This window comes from Gopherus flavomarginatus, chromosome 2 (assembly GCF_025201925.1).
Source record: "Gopherus flavomarginatus isolate rGopFla2 chromosome 2, rGopFla2.mat.asm, whole genome shotgun sequence".
In the NCBI taxonomy this organism is placed as follows: Eukaryota; Metazoa; Chordata; order Testudines; family Testudinidae; genus Gopherus; species Gopherus flavomarginatus.
In genome coordinates, this window is record NC_066618.1 from 102,445,069 (window position 1) to 102,463,615 (window position 18,547).

Below are 18,547 nucleotides of genomic sequence, written 5' to 3' on the forward strand. Positions count from 1 at the left end.
GGAGGGGGCGGGAGGTGGAGGAGGAAGGGGCGTGGCTTGCTGCGCAGAGTGGCCACTTCTCGCGTTGGGATTGGTGGGTAGGTCAGAGCGCGAGGCAATAAGGGGGGCGGGGCGAGGGCAGGCGCTTGCTGAATTCGAGCAGCCTGTGAGGGAGCAACACGTGGTTCTTGGGGAGCGGGGCTGGGCGCGGCGCGGCGGGCTCTCGAGGGGGGCACGGCGTGAGCGCCTGGCCGCTGCAGTGTAACGGGGCGGCTTGGAGGCTGCTAGGGGCGGGGGCAGGCCAAGGCTTGTAGGGCGCTTGACTCTGAAACCACGGAACACAATCTTCGCCCGTCACACACAGGGGAGGGAGGAACCACAAGCAGCTGGAAAACCCTGGTGCCTGAAGCTAAAGCCTGGGAGGCGGTGTGCACCGATTAGCTCTGCTTTTCGGCTGTGGTCTGCAGCTTAATCTGTATTGTAAAGTGCCTGCTTTCTGTCGCTAGCGTTTGCTTTCAATCGCTCCCACTACCCGGAAGGCCGTACGGAGGGGCGAAGAGGTTAGAGCCTTAGGAGAACCTTTTTTTGTTGACTTGATATCCTCTGTTATCTTTACACTCATGCAAGCTCCAATCTGACCAAATTTTTTTGTAAAAAGTAAAATACACAGATGGGGTTACTTTTCATTCACTTCAGTTTACTTCAGAAAATTAGTGGGGAAGGGGGCATATGCTACAAAGGAGGGATTATGCTTCTCCACATACAGCTGACTCATCTGCAAATGTTCAAACCAAACTTCAGTTACTAGTGTGACCTAAAACAACTGTGGGAGATTAGAGAGAATGAGGCCTTAGAGCTGTATCTGTGGAGTGTCTTAACTCCCCCTTCCCAAACTTTTCAGAATTATAGAGAGCACCACATAAACAAGGTGCTCTACAAAGGGCTAGAAAGCTGACACTGCCCCACCAAGTGTTTGTAATCTGATTTCAAGATGTTAACTAGGGTAATAGTCCAAAAGCAAGTAAAATTTCAAATTTTAATAGCAGTGTATCCACAATCTCCTTTGTTGCTGCTCTGAACAGTTTGAGTGAGGATGCATTGAGGATTATGTGTGAACAAGTTAAATACGAGTTTGCAACATTCTTAATTGGACAGGGAGACACTATACTACCTCCTCGAGTGAGAGCAGATATATAGAATCAATTAGGGCACCTCATTTCCAGAAAGGTGTAGACAAATTTCAATGAATTCAGAGAAAAGCAGCAAAAGTAGATGGAGGATTTAGGGATTGACTAATGTCAAAAGTTACACTTTTAAGGGGTAGAGTACCTAAAGGGTATAAAAGAAATTAATTAGGATTGTACAAGCTTGTAATTAGGAGTAACTGGATGCAGTGAAGAAAGGGAATTTTAAAGTGTAATATCAGAAATTCCAGATAGGTTTACCTGTGCTGTAGAATTTTGTTCCCACTGTAGCCTTATTGGAAAACCTGGCACTTGCCCACTTCTAAAGGCATTTCCCTCAGCCTAGCGGGAGGGACTGCTGGACCCAGGAACCAAATGAATATGGGAGACAACTAATGAAAAACAGGGAATGGAAAACAGATTCAAAACAAGGGTACTGGAAGGGGTCACTGAGCAGAGGACCCTAGACAGTGCCCACTGCTCCTCAAAGGTTTCTAGGGAGCCAGTGGATGCTACCCAGTGGAACTCCGCGCAGAGGTGTGAGACTAGGGAGTAATGGAAATAGGCCCCACAGTCGCAGAGCACCCCCTCATACAACATCCTCCTACTGGTATTATAGATGGTGACTTTGGCCAGAACCAGGAGGAGGTTGACGAGGAGGCCTCACGAGTTTGTGGGGTCACGGATAGGGTGTGCAAAAATGAACAGGTGCGGGGAAAAGTGCAGCCAGAACCTCAAGAAGAGGTTCTGAAAGAGCCAGAATAGGGGCTGCAACCTGGTATATTTGAGGTAGGCCTGTGCCAGGCCTCCCTCATGCTGCAGAAAGAGCTGCCAACCGATGTCCCCGGTGGGCCATGGGACCAAGGTGGAGTAGAGGCTGGCCCACTGGGGCTTTTCACCCTCCACAGGTGGTAAATAGTCCTGCCACTTGGTGTCCGGGGAGGGAATGAGAAGGTGAGGAAATGCAATGTGTGGAGCATGAGCATGTACAGTTGGTCCTTGGGCATGGTTCAGATGCGAACCGGCTGCAGGATGCGCAGCTGGCTCTCGGCGTCTGGGAATGGGGGCTCGCGGAACAGGGGCCCAATTAAAAAGGTCCGGAGGGCCCAGGGTGAGGGGTGAGTGGGGAGCGCCCTCTCGCAGGGTCTGCTGCAGAAAGACAAGAGACGGGTGACAAGGCAGCAACCACCTCTCACTTTTTCCTACTATAATAGGCTGGAAGCCTTATTTCCTAAGATATTAAGCATCGGATAAAATGGTTAAGAATAGACAATGGTGAGAAATCTTACATTAGGTGAATGTTGGACTATAACTAAGATAATGTTTTCACCCCTCTTTTAAATCAAAGCCTAAAAATAAAGTGATGGATTAGACTAACGCTACTGCAAACTCTCTTTTCCATTTTCTTTTTTGATATTCCTCTTAAGGATCAAGATGTCTTGCTCCCATCCTATCCTTGATGGAAAGTCTTCTTTTCTTAAAACAACTGCTGAACTTCTCTTTTGAAAGCCATGTTGTTAGAGTGGGTTCAAAATGCACTGAAAGAGGACTTGTTTTTCCCATTTATGAGTGTACTAAGTGGATTTTTTCTTGATTAAAGCAACTTTGGTTAGATCTTTCATCAGATAAATATTTAAATGTGAACTTAGACAATATTATAATTCACATTAAAAAAAAACCTGGATTTTAAGAACAATTTACAGAACAGGGAAGAGATTGTATTTATATAGCTATTTTGCAGGCATTTTTATAGATGAAATACATGAACCTGTTTAAAATTTGCCACTAATCTTCCCCTTAAGTTATATTTCTCCTTAACTCCTACAATGTTTTGTTTATTTGACCAGTTATAAATGGTAAATATTTCACTTAGTTGTGCAGTCTTTTGCACATGTTCACTATTTTTTCCATGAGTTGTATTAGGGTTATTACCATTCAGCCTTAGTATGTGCATATAGTATCTACTGATTTGTGCAGGACTAACATGGTTGACATAGAATGATAACTTTAATTTTCTCTTTTCCCTTTTATTATGGCAGCATTGCTCTGCAATTCTATTCAAAACAGTAGCAGGTATCTGGCTCCTACCTATATTGGTTGTGAGGATGCAATATTTGTAACCATGCCACTGAGAAACATGGCAACATTCAGTGAAAATGTAGTATAATTTTAGTCATAGTTTAAGTACACTACCCCCAAACAAAGACACCCCCCCCGAATACACAGCATGCTATAAAGTTGGTACCCACGAGTACAACACAAGCTGTGTATCTGTTTTCCCCTCTGCAATTAAAAACACACTGTACCTTACTGTAACAATTATACTGGGATTTGTGAACATCAAGTACAGGAAGGGATATACTCAGTGGTCAGGACTTTTGGGTTATGTTACCATCTGGGCAACTGACTTGCTTTTGTTATTTTGGACAGATCACACAAACTCTGTGTCTCAGTTTCCTGATCTGTAAAATGAGGATAATACTTAACCCCATGAGGTAGCTATTTAGTCTGTGATCCTTAGACAAAAAGTCTGCATAAGAGCCCCTTTATTTCATTCAGTTCACAATACGTGCACCCTGTCATAAAAAGATGTCATAGTGCCAAAAAAATTAATATAATGCAGTGATTAGTAAGAATTTTCAAGTATTAAATATTTTAGTATTGGGACAAAATTTAGCTTGGCTAAAGGAACACAGATGTCATCACATTGGAAGACCATCGATCCATCTAATGTGGCATTCTGTGTTTATATCAGTGGCCTGTATTTTATGGTCTGGAAAAAAGAAAAACAAACCACACAACCCTCTGCCAGTTTTGGAATGCTAGACCGTAGGGTAAGCCACCAATCAATATGCCTTAAAGAAAGGATGGCTGATAGGGTGGAGCTTGGATCACAACTCTTTCTCTTGTGCTTATAACTTTTCAGCTTAGTTGTTGAAAATGCAAATATTAATCCTGCCTGCAGAATTCATTCAATCCCTTTTCAAATGTTAATGTGTGACTGTTGTTCTGGTTTCATGATGCTTTTGTTACTTTTCACATTAGCCAACCTGTCTGTCTCCTCTCATAAAATGTGATCCTGGTGAGAGCTTTGAAGTTCTTGATAGAGTAGCTTGACCTCATTAATGTCCTGTGCCTTCTCTCTTTTTGGTTACTGGGGTGGGAACTTGTTCTGTTGATTAATTAGCACTCTGTTTTATTGAGGTAGATTTTTTCAATAACACATTGACAGTACTTGGATACAAAGTGTTCCGAATGGGGAAAACATTTTGAGATATATGAAGTCCCTTTACATTCAAGAGGTCAATATGTGTTGTGCTACCAATTTTTTTTTTATAACGATTGTGCCGCTAGTCAATCACTGGTGACTAGAGGCAACTGACATACTTCTAAACACTGTTAGATAAAATGCTGTTAATCAGACTACGGGGTTGTGAGAAGGTATCTACTGGTCACATTTAGGTTGCAGTGTATGTAAGTAGCTGGTGCTGGCCACGGAGGCTCATTGTTCCCAGATATCAAAGGAGTGTATTAGTATGTGTAGGTGATGAAAGGAGTTCCTGGGTTCAAAACTGTGGGATAAGTTCTGAAACAGGAGCCATTTCTAAACTGGTGTGTCCAGCACTGCAGAAGAATCCAGCTGATGGTTATTCTTGTATACTATCCAAAACTAAGGCTACATTTTTAGCAGAACATGTTCTCACATCAACCATATCATATTGTATTCCCTATAAACTTCACCTTTGATAGCCCAACATGTTTCAGACAGATGACACATTATGGTCAATAGAATGCCTTCCCAGTCCTTATGTTAGTCATCTTAAGAGTCAAAATCATATCTGATGTCCCCCACTTTCCCCCAAAAAACATTTGCACATGTGAAATATCCTAGTTTAATATATGTTGGGTCTGCATTCCCAGTACTTACTAGTAATGTACAAATAATTACACAAATCAGTTTATGAAAACAGCAGTCATGGGAAAAACAATTGCTATTAAATTTAGCTCTAATAAATCACTACAAACAACTTGTGGCGCCACATCTTGTCTCTTGAGGGCATAGATGTTGGCAGAGAATCAGCATTGTTTTAGACCCAGCCCAAGGTCATGCTCCGTGTCACAACACCCTTGGTATATGCTGCACCCACTCTTATACGCAATGCCTACAAGCTTTAAATGGTGTGGTGCTTGCCTCTCCCTGGGTTCCTGTGTTGCTCCAGACACTTGACCAAGCCTGTCATCACATGCATATTCTTTGTCTAGAGCAGTGTTTCCCAAACTTTTTTGGCCACGGAACACTTTTTAGCCTATTACCGAATACTTTATAATATTATTTTGTAGTTGTTTGGTTTTCAAATAAAAATTGCATTATTTATGCTCAAATATTTTATAAAACAAAGCAAAAATACAAATTTAAAGTAACTTGAACTAACAATTTCTAACTGGAAAGCGTGCATAAAGTAGTATAAAAATCAAGTGCAAGAGTCAAAATTAAAAACAGTGTTCTACTTTACAAAAACCTGTTTTTTATATATTCACAAACACCAAACAAATTAGATTTTTACTATTCAAATCTCTTTTATAAACAAATACAAATTTGGATTTAATGGGATTGGTGTTTCTGTGTTTTTCTATCACAAATTTGCTTAATATTAGGAATAATGCTGGAAAGTTGAATCCTCATGTTAGATGCAGCATGAAGTCTATTTCTATATTTGGTTTTTGTTGCAGTATAATACAATAATCCTGTCTCACACAAATAAGTTGTAGCAAAAGGAAGGAGAACTCGAACTGCACGTTTAGCCACATTAAGGTACTCTTCTGTTAGGCTGCTCCAAAATTTATTCAGCGGAAGATCCTTAAACTTTTGTTTCAAATCAGATTCAGAAGTTAAGTCAGTTAGGCTTTCATAATCATGTGCAGTAATGCCGGCTGGCTTGGCTGTAATTACAAACAGATTTTGAACCCAAGCATTATCATCAGTAGTTGTAGGAAAATGTTCTAATAAAGAGGCCTACAAGTCACACAGGTGCTGTAAAATGGTGCTGGAAACTTCTTCATGGACTGTAGAATTTATTTTCAGTCAGAAATTCATGTACTGTAGGGAAGCAGTCGAAGTTATTCTGTTCTACAGAAGATGCCCAGAATTCCAGTTTCTTTAACAATGAAATTTTATCCATTGTAGTAAAAATGTGGTCATATTCTTTCCTTCAGCGACAGATTAATTTCATTTAATTTTGCAAAAATATCTGCAAGATACGCAAGTCTCATTAGCCACGAGGAATTTGTCAGTCATTACATTTTCCTCCTGAATTATCCGAAGTGAAGAATACCAGTAGTTCACTATGAAGCTTAAAAAGCCTCACAAGCACTTCTCCTCTGCATAGCCACCTCACTTCCGTATGTAAAAGAAGCATTTTGTGCTGACTACCCATTTCCTCACACAAAATTTTAAATAACTTGGATTGAAGTGGTTGAGATTTTGACAAAATTGATCCTTTGTACTGCTTCATCCAGCATAATTTTCAGATATGCCGGTATTTTTTTAAACTGCAAGTGCTAGTCTGTGTAGAACACAATGGCTCTTAGTGCTTTCTGGTGCCACACTAATGATTCGCGTTACAGCTCCCTTCATCTAGATCATTGCCCGAGCACCATCAGTACATACATCAATACATTTTCCCCAACTAATTTCATGCTTTCTGATAAAATTGTTGATGCAGTGGAGTATTTTTTCTACAGTCATGTTGCTTTGCAGAGATTCACATAAGAGCAGGTCCTCTTCAATAATATTATTAAATCTATATCGGACAAATACTAGTAGCACAGCAAGTCCTGAAAGGTCAATGGAATCATCTAGCTGCAATGAATACTCATGGCAAATTTTCAGTCGGCAAGCTAGCTCTTTTTCTATGTTATCAGCAAGATCTTTAATACAGCATGCAACAGTATTTGACAAATATACAGCATCAATTTTTTTACCAGACTGCTTGCTCAATATGCACGTTACAATATCTTTCATGGAAGGCTTTTTAAGCGTTTCTCCAATAGTGTGAGCTTCTCCGGCAAGCGCTATATGGTAACTTACTTGATAAGATGCCTCTGTTGCACTTTCGTTGTCTGTTTTAGCAATTTTAATCATTGAAAGTTTACAATTTTCAAGTGAGTCACGCTGCCTCTTGAAAAACTTATGTCTTTGCCTTTGTATTCAGCATGCTTGGTTTCTAAATGCCTATGAAGTTTAGCAGGAGCCAATGAACTGTTTGCATCATATGCAACAAAATACTAGCACTGCGCATGAGGAACATCTTTATTTCCAACACACATAAAACCGAAAGACAAATAACTTTCATCATACTTTTGTTTTGGTCTTTTAACACCTGCGTCTTGTTTTTTGATATACTTTGGTGGAAATTCTTTCACCTTGGATAACTCACTGGTACTAACAGATTTTTCAGCAACAAAAGATTGTGGTTGTTCATCCTCACTTTGAAGTGTCACAATATTTTGCTTGTTTATTTCGGCCACAGTAGGGGTACCAGAAGAACTTGCTCTTCATTTCAAAGTTCCTACTTTTAGCCACAAATCCATGGTGATTTAGGTTTAGTAATAATATTTAGAAATGCTGATTCTTTTTTGTCAAATTTTGTTACAAATATTTATATTGTTTTGAAGAAAGCTAGTTTAGTTGTGCTTATTACATGGTAAAGACCCACAGGTTTGAACGTGTTGCATGGATATGTTATATTCAGCATGACGTAAAGAGAATGGTGTGTGCATACTGCTGCAGTTCATGCAGCCTCGAGCGGAAGGGGTATAACGTCACTAACTGAAACATGCCCGAAAGGGGTAGACATCAACATGCTTGTGTGCCACGTTCAATTTATGCCATGATATTCAATAGATCTATCGATAACCAGAAAAAGTTTTGTTAAATTATAGTCATTCAAAAGAGTTGTAAACTGTGCATCAAATATGCCAAATTTAAAATTAAAAAAAAATTAAAGACTCTCTTAAAAAAATTATGATTCTTTCATGGAACACCAGTGTTCCGCAGAACATAGTTTGGGAAACGTTGGTCTAGAGATTAGGTAGTCTCTAGAAACTAAAGTGTTGAGGCCCTAAACATGTTTTCCATTTCTCCCTGTGGAATCGTGGATCCCCTGAATTCATCTCTGGTAATAGTAGATCTAGTTATAGTTGGGGGGACAAGGCTGGGTGATTAAGATTGCTCTGAAGCTATGTCCATCTGCTGGAATTGCACCCACATGGCAGGTGATCCAGGATATTATGAAAAAAAACACACTGAAAGTGCATTTAGGACTGTGGGTCTTGCATATGAGCACATGGTCTTCAACTACATGCAGTATACACTTACAGAACCCTCGTCATGCTGGTCAACATGTGAGACTAAAGCAAATACAAGTTTACATAGTTTATTCATCGGCTTGGATATTGGCCACCCACATTTTTGTCATCAGCGGAGAGAAGGTCAGCATGCCAGACTCACAGTATCGCAACAGCTGTAGAGGCTAGTACATGCAGGAACTCATTTTCTGTGGAAATGAAAGCATGAATGGAGAAGAGTACTCTAGAAATGCAGCATCTGATTCTTTACAGTTGAGTCTACTTCCTTACAGAAGTCCAAGAATGCTGCCCAGCAGCAGGCAACCACCACCAGTGTAGTCCCTTAGGCAGGCAGTCAGTGTTGTCCTTCCTGTGGCTTCAGCTCAAGTCCCTCAGCTTAGCCTGCACCATCTGCTACCTTGAAACCTTGTTGTCTATGTCCTGCTGTATATACATGTTATGCACCAAACTCCATAAAATACCAAAGCAATAGTTACAAATGTGGGCATTTTGGTGGCATTTTTACTTTAGTTGGCTCATATAAAGATACAGGCTCACATTTTAAATCAGAAAAAGAGAAAAAAATGTGCTCACTCACTAACAGGGTCCCTGTAGGCTCTATTCATAGAGTACTCCAAGAAAAGGTCCTCCACTTCATTGTCCTAGTCTTCTGTGCTTGAACTTTATCTGATTCCTGCTGCTGGTATGCAATGTGTTGAATCTGTGTAGAATCTCCACCATTGGTGGGAAATCCTTGGAACACATCTAGTCTTCTCATTCCATAGAGCTCTGAAAACAAGCCACATGCCAGTTACATGCCTCACTTTAATCCATTGTAAGCACCAAAAAAGACATTCATATTCCACTTCCTTGCACACAAATGTAATCAGGATGTATCCCATTCTGCTGCAACCCCCTGGAACAAAATCAATTAAATAAAACTCCCAGTCTGGCCCCTGGATGGCAGGGTGCCTTAAGCATGTTAGTTGCAAGTGGCTCAGTCCTCCAGTTGTGTGGTTATGTGCCTCCAGAAGTCGAAGGGTGATGGCTACCATCAGCTGTCTATCGGTGTTGCCTTTTCTGTGGGTTCAGTGCTGTGGCCCTCAGGTCCGCACCATCTTCAAGCCTTGTTGTCTATGGTTCTCCTCTATTCCTGTTCTCTGTTGTGAACCAAACTCTGTTAAATACAGAAAACTAACTACTTAGAAATGTGTTAATTTTGGTGCTGCTACTCCTGAATTTTACTTTAGTTGCCTATGACAAAAGGTAAAGCTTACATTTTAAACCAGAAAAAGAGAAAAATGTGCTCACCTCACCAAGTATCCCAACTGTAGGCATTAATCCTGTTCCAAGAAAGTCATACTCCCTGTCATCCTGGTCTTCTGTGCTTGAACTTGGCCTGCTGCTGCTTATTCCACTGTACACTGATGAATTGAATCACTATAGCATCTTCTGTTAGCTGGAAATCCTAGCAGCAGATTTCTAGACTTTTTTTATCCAAAGTGGATATGCAATATGCTAGTCATTGTGTTTTGTCCAAGTTGATTTCTAAGCTTAGATATTAGTGCTCATTTGAGAGAATATCCTCTCCACATCCACATTACTTAGTGGCATTGACAACCAAGAGTGAACTGTGCAAGTTCCTTAAAGCGGTGTTCTCAACCATTTTTCATTTGTCGACCCCTGAAAAATTTCGAATGGAGGTGCAGACCTCTTTGGAAGTGTGTGTATAGTTGAATTCTGTTCAGTCGTAGTCTTTTGTGGACCCCTTAGACATAGTCCACAGGTTGAGAACAGCTGACGTAAAGCACTTCTAACTGCTTGTATTAGTGTGTTTGTACACCTATACCCAGAACAGTAGGGCATTCTTGTCCTCTTTGTTTTGAGCAAGGCTTGAGAAATGGCTTTAGCTGTCCTCTTCTCCAAGGTAATCAAACCAAGAAACACTGATTGTAAATGTTTTGCTGAAATATCAAATTATAACGCATAGCTGGCATTGAGCTCTACATCGCAATGTTGTCAGACTGCCACCTTTGAATCTTGTAGCTTCCAGGAGAAATTTTGTACATCTGAATTGATTTTTAATTCAGAAATTGAAGTAAATTGTTTTGGTGCAATATAGTTCTTGGCATCTTCGACTTCTGCATCCAGATTGCCAAAATTGGTGCCTGTTGATCCATAATGATCGGCAATTATTTTCACTTTCTTGTAATCAAGAAAATTTTCACTCTTTGGATCACAAGCAGAAAACAAACTTGAGTTGGAGGTGAATAATCTGTCAAGTGCAGCAAGAATTCTGTCCAGAACAGGATAGTAAAAATCAGAATTTATAGATTCTTGAGTGCTCTTTGGAACATCACATGTAGATGACCGACCCAGCCTACTAGAAACAAAAAACAAGGCAAGCTTGGATGATATTTTTGCCATTTTTGCATGGTTGTGCTCAGCAGTTGTGACTGCTTGACCCGGAATAGCAATTTCAAGTTCTTCTTCGAGTGATTGCTCACATCCATTCCAGTTAGGTGTGCGCGCCGTGCGTGCACGTTCGTCGGAAACTTTTTACCCTAGCAACTCCAGTGGGCCGGCAGGTCGCCCCCTGGAGTGGCGCCGCCATGGCGCCCAATATATATCCCTGCCGGCCCGCCCGCTCCTCAGTTCCTTCTTACCGCCGTGTCGGTCGTTGGAACTGTGGAGCGCGGCATAGCTGTCCTCCACGTCCCTAGCTCTCCTCGTTATCTCTCGATTATCTCTAGTACTATTATAGTTGTTAATTAGATTGTTAAGTGTAGATAATAGTAGTTAAGTTAAGTAAGTTGTAAATAGTTCTTCGCCGGGGGCTTAGCCCTTCCCGGCACCCGGCACCGGGCTCATGCCTGGTTCGCCGGGCTTCAAGCAGTGTGCGGCCTGCAAGAAGCCTATGCCCACCAGCGACCCCCACGACGCGTGCCTGAAGTGCCTGGGGGAATCGCACAGATCGGACAAGTGCCGCATCTGCAAGGCTTTTAAGCCAAGAACAAAGAAGGAGAGGGATCAAAGACTCCGAACTCTCCTTATGGAGGCGGCACTTGACCCGGCGGCTTCGCAGGCCGTGATCTCGGCGCCGGCACCGGATCGCGCCGGCACCGAAAAGACTCCCCGGCACCGACCTTCTCCGGCACCGGGGACAGAGCCGAGGCCGTCGAAGTCTGCTACTCTGGCCAGGCAGACCCGACTGGAGCGCCCGGCCTCAATATCGGCCGCGGCGCTGCCGGCACCGTCGACTCCGGGCCCGGCGGGTCCGTCGAGTCCGGTGCCGCCAAGCTCCCCCATAAGATCTGGGGTTGAGATAGTGGTCCCATCCACACGGGAGACCTTCGCCTCGGCTCGGGACCTCATAGCTCTGACTGAGTCCACTCAGCTGCCTCCCCCGGTACCTCCGGTGCGGGTCGTGTCCAGAGGCAAGCCCATGATGTCGGCACCGTCTCGGGACTCACGCTCACGATCCAGGTCCCGACGCCACGGTCGCTCCAGATCCCGCCGCCACTCGCAGTCCCGGCACCGCTCCCCTCGGCGGTACCGGTCGCACTCGCGGCGCCGGTCGACATCAAGACGATCGCGGTCGGACTCCAGCCGCCGATACCGGCACCGCGACTCCAGGAGCCAGTCCCGGCGTTACTCGCCGCACCGGTCGACCTCCCGGCACCGAGCTGGTGGCAGGTCCCGGTCCCGGTCGACCTCCCGGCACCGAGCTGGTGGCAGGTCCCGATCCCGGCACCGAAGCGGCGCCCGGTACCGGTCCAGATCCCGGCACCGTGACAGAACCCGGTCCCGATCCCGGCACCGATATGACTCCCGGCACCGAGACGTTCGTCCGTGCCGACCCGCGCAGACCCTTACCATCCAGGGTCAGCCCCACCATGGCCCTCTAGACAGCCGTCCGTATCTTCCCAAACGGACAGTGGGTATGCGCTGGGCACCGACCGGCAGGCGGCGCTGTTTAGCGATCCGCCACAACAAGACCAAGGCCCGCAGCAATGGGGATTCTGGACACCCTGGGCATACCATCAGGCCCAGGGCCCCCAACAGCTCCCTGCTAGGCCGGCGACGGCGGAGCGCAGAGCACCAGAAGCCTCATTATCTCGCCCCCCTCCCTCCCCGGATGGGGAGGAAGGGTCCAAGCAACAAGACTCCGCTTTGGCTCCTGAGGCAGAAGCGAGGGCCGAAGGAGACCCGCCGTTAGACACTCTCTTGCCGGGGGTCTCCTCATCCTAATCCCCGGATGAAGCGGTGGCTGGTACCTCCTCCAACAGCCCCCCCCCGCTGGATCTCAGGGCGCACCAAGACCTCCTCAGGCGAGTAGCTCAAAATCTGAGTCTGCAAGCTGAGGAGGTCTCGGAAATAGAGGATCCAATCGTCACCATCCTCTCAGCAGATGCTCCCACCAGGGTCGCCCTACCCTTCATAAGAACCATCCAGGCCAACGCCAACACCATCTGGCAGTCTCCGGCCTCCATCCCTCCTACTGCGAAGGGCGTCGAGAGGAAGTACATGGCCCCTTCCAAAGGCTATGAGTACCTCCATGTGCACCCGACACCGTGTTCCCTGGTGGTTCAATCGGTGAACGATAAAGAGCGTCATGGGCAGGAGGCTCCAGCCCCCAAATCCAGAGAGGCCAGGCGAATGGACCTCCTCGGCCGTAAGGTGTACTCGGCTGGGGCGCTGCAGCTCAGGGTCTCCAACCAGCAAGCCCTGCTGAGCAGATACGCCTTCAACTCCTGGGTGGCAGCAGACAAATTCAAGGAGCTGCTGCCACAAGACGCTCGCCAAGAGTTTGCAGCCATCTTGGATGAAGGCAAGAAGGTTGCACGCACGTCCTTGCAAGCCTCCTTGGACGCTGCAGACTCGGCTGCCCGTACCCTCGCGTCGGGAGTAACAATGCGTCGCATCTCCTGGCTGCAGGTTTCTGGCCTTCCGCCGGAGCTCCAGCATACCATACAGGACCTCCCTTTCGAAGGCCAGGGCCTGTTCTCTGAAAAGACAGACCCCAGGCTCAAGAGCCTGAAAGATAACCGAGTCATTATGCGGTCCCTCGGGATGCACACACCGGGGACGCAACGCAGACCCTTCCGGCCGCAGCAACAACAACAGCGCAGGCCGTATTCCCAATTCCGCCAGCGGCAGGACCTTAACAGGCGCCGCGGCAGGAATGGAAGGCGCAGGCATTCGGGGAACCAAGGGGGGCAGAACCAAGGCTCCTCTAAGCCCCCGCCTGGACCTAAGCCTTCATTTTGAAGGTGCGCCCGAGGGCGCAGTAACAGTTTCCCCCATGGATCCTCCCCCCCCGTTTTCCAACCGCCTTTCGTTTTTCCTCCCGGCGTGGTCCCAAATAACATCGGACCGCTGGGTCTTAAGCACGGTGCAGACGGGATACCGCCTGCAGTTTGTTTCATTTCCTCCTTCCCGCCCCCCTTCCTCGTCCCTCTTCAGGGACCCCTCTCACGAGCAATTCCTTCGACAGGAGGTGCAGACGCTCCTCAGCAAAGGAGCTATAGAGGCGGTTCCGGAAAACGAGAAAGGCAAGGGGTTTTATTCCCGCTACTTTCTGATCCCCCAGGCCAAGGGGGGCCTCAGGCCTATCCTCGACCTGCGAGAGCTCAACAAATACCTGGTGAAGTTGAAGTTCCGCATGGTATCCCTGGGGACCATTATCCCATCCCTGGATCCGGGAGACTGGTACGCCGCCCTCGACATGCAGGACGCGTATTTTCACATTGCCATTTGGCCACACCACAGACGTTTCCTCCGCTTCGTGGTGGGCCCCCTTCATTATCAATTTGCAGTCCTTCCATTTGGCCTGTCCACGGCCCCGAGGGTGTTTACAAAATGCATGGCAGTTGTTGTAGCGCATCTTCGGCGCAATCGTATCCACGTGTTTCCTTATCTGGACGATTGGTTGATTCGGGGCACGTCGGAACAACAAGTCTGCAGCCATGTCCGCGTGATCACCGGCATGTTCGCCACTCTGGGCCTCTTGATAAACACGGACAAGTCCACCCTGATTCCCACACAGAGGGTGGAATTCATCGGGGCCGTCCTGGACGCCACTGTGGGCAGGACCTTGCTGCCATTGCAGCGGTTCCAGGCATTGTCGGCGATCGTTCAACGACTGCGGACAGCCCCCTTGACGTCAGTGCGGACATGTCTAACCCTGTTAGGCCACATGGCGGCTTGCACCTTTGTGACCGGTTACGCTCGGCTCCGCATGAGGCCCCTCCAGTTGTGGCTCATCAGTCATTACAGGCCGTCAAGACAGCCGCTAGACATGTTAATCACAATCCCCCAGAGGGTGTTAGATTCTCTCGGCTGGTGGCTAGACCAGTCCGTGTTATGTGCGGGTCTCTCTTTCCACCCACCTCAGCCCTCGGTGTCCCTAACAACGGATGCCTCGGATCTAGGCTGGGGGGCCCACCTAGGGACCCTGAGGACGCAGGGCCTGTGGTCCCAGGAGGAGGTGGGGTTACACATCAACATGCGGGAGTTGAGAGCGGTCCGCCTTGCTTGTCAAACGTTCTGTCATCAGCTTCAGGGTCGCTGTGTCGCGGTGTTCACCGACAACACGACGACCATGTATTATATCAACAAGCAAGGAGGCACCAGATCCTCCTCCCTGTGCCACGAGGCAATGCGACTCTGGGACTTTTGTGTAGCCCACTCCATTCACCTCATGGCTTCCTTCCTCCCCGGAGTACGGAACACGCTGGCGGATCGCTTGAGCAGATCTTTCCTGTCGCACGAGTGGTCCCTTCGCCCGGACGTCGCCCTCTCCATCTTCCGGAGGTGGGGTTATCCCCGGGTGGACCTCTTCGCGTCCAAGGGGAACAGGAAGTGCCAAGCGTTCTGCTCCTTTCAGGGCAGGGAGCCCGGGTCGATAGCGGATGCCTTCCTTATTCAGTGGTCGACCCACCTGTACTATGCGTTTCCCCCGTTCCCTCTGGTCCACAGGGTCCTTCTGAAGGTGCGCAGGGACAGGGCTCACGTGATCATGGTAGCCCCGGCATGGCCCAGACAGCACTGGTACCCCATGCTGCTGGACCTGACCATAGCCGACCCAGTTCCCCTGCCCCTTCATCCGGACCTGAATACCCAGGAGCACGGGACCCTCTGTCACCCGGACCTGCAGTCGCTTCACCTAGCGGCGTGGCTCCTGCGTGGCTGACTGGCTCCGAGCTGCGCTGCTCCACGCCGGTGAGGGAGGTGCTCTTGGGCAGCAGGAAGCCGTCCACGAGAGCGACATATTCGGCCAAGTGGAAGCGTTTCTCCTGTTGGTGCGTGGAGAGAAATCTCCGCCCTATGGAAGTTTCGGTGGCCGACATCCTAGACTACGTTTGGTCCCTCAAACAGCAAGGTCTGGCCATATCGTCGTTGCGAGTCCACCTGGCAGCTATCTCCACCTTTCACCCGGGTGCGGATGGTCGCTCTGTTTTTTCTCACCCAACGGTGTCTAGATTCCTTAAGGGGCTGGAACGTTTATACCCTAACGTCCGTCCCCCTGCTCCAACCTGGGATCTTAACCTGGTGTTGTCCCGGCTCATGGGACCCCCCTTTGAGCCGTTGGCTACTTGCTCCCTGCTTTACCTATCTTGGAAGACTGCCTTTCTAGTAGCTATCACCTCAGCTAGACGGGTGTCGGAGCTCCGGGCTCTTGTGGTAGACCCCCCATATACGGTCTTCCACAAAGATAAGGTGCAGCTGAGACCACACCCTGCCTTTCTCCCCAAGGTGGTCTCAGCCTTCCACGTCAACCAAGAGATATTCCTCCCGGTTTTTTTCCCGAAACCTCACTCCTCAGGCAGGGAGCAGCAGCTCCACTCGCTTGATGTCCGTAGGGCTCTCGCGTTCTACGTGGAGAGGACCAAGCCCTTCCGCAAATCCCCCCAGCTTTTCGTGGCGGTAGCGGACCGCATGAAAGGGCTTCCTATCTCCTCCCAGAGGTTATCCTCTTGGGTAACGTCCTGCATCAGGACCTGTTATGACTTGGCCCATGTCCCTACGGGCCGTGTGACTGCGCATTCTACCAGGGCGCAGGCGTCGTCGCTGGCTTTCCTCGCCCGTGTGCCCATCCAGGAAATCTGTCGGGCAGCGACCTGGTCATCGGTCCACACCTTTGCTTCCCACTACGCCCTGGTCCAGCAGTCAAGAGAGGATGCGGCCTTCGGAACTGCAGTGCTCCATGCCGCGACTTCTCACTCCGACCCCACCGCCTAGGTATGGCTTGGGATTCACCTAACTGGAATGGATGTGAGCAATCACTCGAAGAAGAAAAGACGGTTACTCACCTTTGTAACTGTTGTTCTTCGAGATGTGTTGCTCACATCCATTCCACACCCGCCCTCCTTCCCCACTGTCGGAGTCGCCGGCAAGAAGAAACTGAGGAGCAGGCGGGCCGGCAGGGATATATATTGGGCGCCATGGCGGCGCCACTCCAGGGGGCGACCTGCCGGCCCACTGGAGTTGCTAGGGTAAAAAGTTTCCGATGAACGTGCACGCGCGGCGCGCACACCTAACTGGAATGGATGTGAGCAACACATCTCGAAGAACAACAGTTACAAAGGTGAGTAACCGTCTTTTCCTTGGCAATGGTTTCAACTTGAAATAGTTCCTTCCATTTGCTTTCAGATGTTCTCATTTCTTGAAGAGCAGCAATATTGCTACCTTAATTACTATTCATTTTATACCTATTTATACTATAGCTTTAACTTTAAAACATATCCCTATACCTTTTGTTAATGGGAATGTACTAAACTTATTTTTACTCTTGTTGCTTGTTTGTGCTTCAGCAATAGAGTTTGAATAGCTGCTGCATCCCTTGATCTCATGCTTAACACATTATCTACTACCTAATTGAACCCAACCCATTACATACTTATTTCCTAACATTACGAACATTATCTTATATCCTATAATTTAACTTTTTTACTTTATAATTATTTATTCATACTTTATCTAGCTGCTCCCCTATTAAATTCCACATATACAGTAGCTTTTCCCCAGTTATTTGTTTGTAGATCATGCTGATTTACTGGCACTATCTTCTAATGATACCAGGGAGATAGGGGGTGCTCAGTATTCCTATGCCTGATCTTTAAGGGTAGGTAAAGTCATAGATATGTTCTTTTCATGGTTATCTAATCTTTGGCTCATCTTTCTGTGGGTAAACCATCAATTTGATCTCTAGGCTCATATTGCAATAACTTTTTCCAGAGACAATTTCTTCCTGCTGTTTTTCCTGTTATGGCCAACCGTGGAACTAATGTTTCTTTAGATCAGGGATCTCAAACTCAAATCACTACAAGGGTCACATGAGGACTAGTACATTGGCCTGAGGGCATCATCACTGAAACCTTTCCATACAATGATACAAAAGTATAGTAAAAAATGAAGAATAATATAGTATGCTATTAAAACTCAATGGTGCCAACATGGAAGGGCATCGGTGCAGGCCCAGCAGAGACCCAGCTCGTCCTTGTGCCCAGCTTTCCTGGCCAGTTAGCCGCCACAAGCTACCAACCCAAGCTGCAAAATCAAGCCACGAACTCAAGCTACATTCAGAACTGGTAACTATGCAGCAGCTGCAAAACATCTGATGGATGTGTGTGTGTGTGTGTGAGAGAAAGAGACTCTGTGTGTACAGGTATTAGGTATAATGTGTGTGTATAAGAATTAAGATATTAATTATTGGTCATAAATCAAATTATCATAATAAATGTGGCATCTCTGTCTTGCTCCCTGAAAAGATCCTGTGTAATTTTGTCTGTACAACAATGTGGGAGATTAGGTGTATGTGAGGCTCTTCCTCCTCCCCTCCCTAAAGCTGCAGTAGGAAAAAGGTCTTCCCTCCCTGGAGAATGCTGACTGAGCTTTTATATGCACCATGCAGGTTCCCGGATGGCTGAGGAGGTGGTATCTGCTACTTAGCTTCCCGATTTCATCAGTAGTCTCCGTGGAGAATCCAAGGGATTGGGAAGCTCAGTAGCAGATACTGCCTCCTCAATCACCCG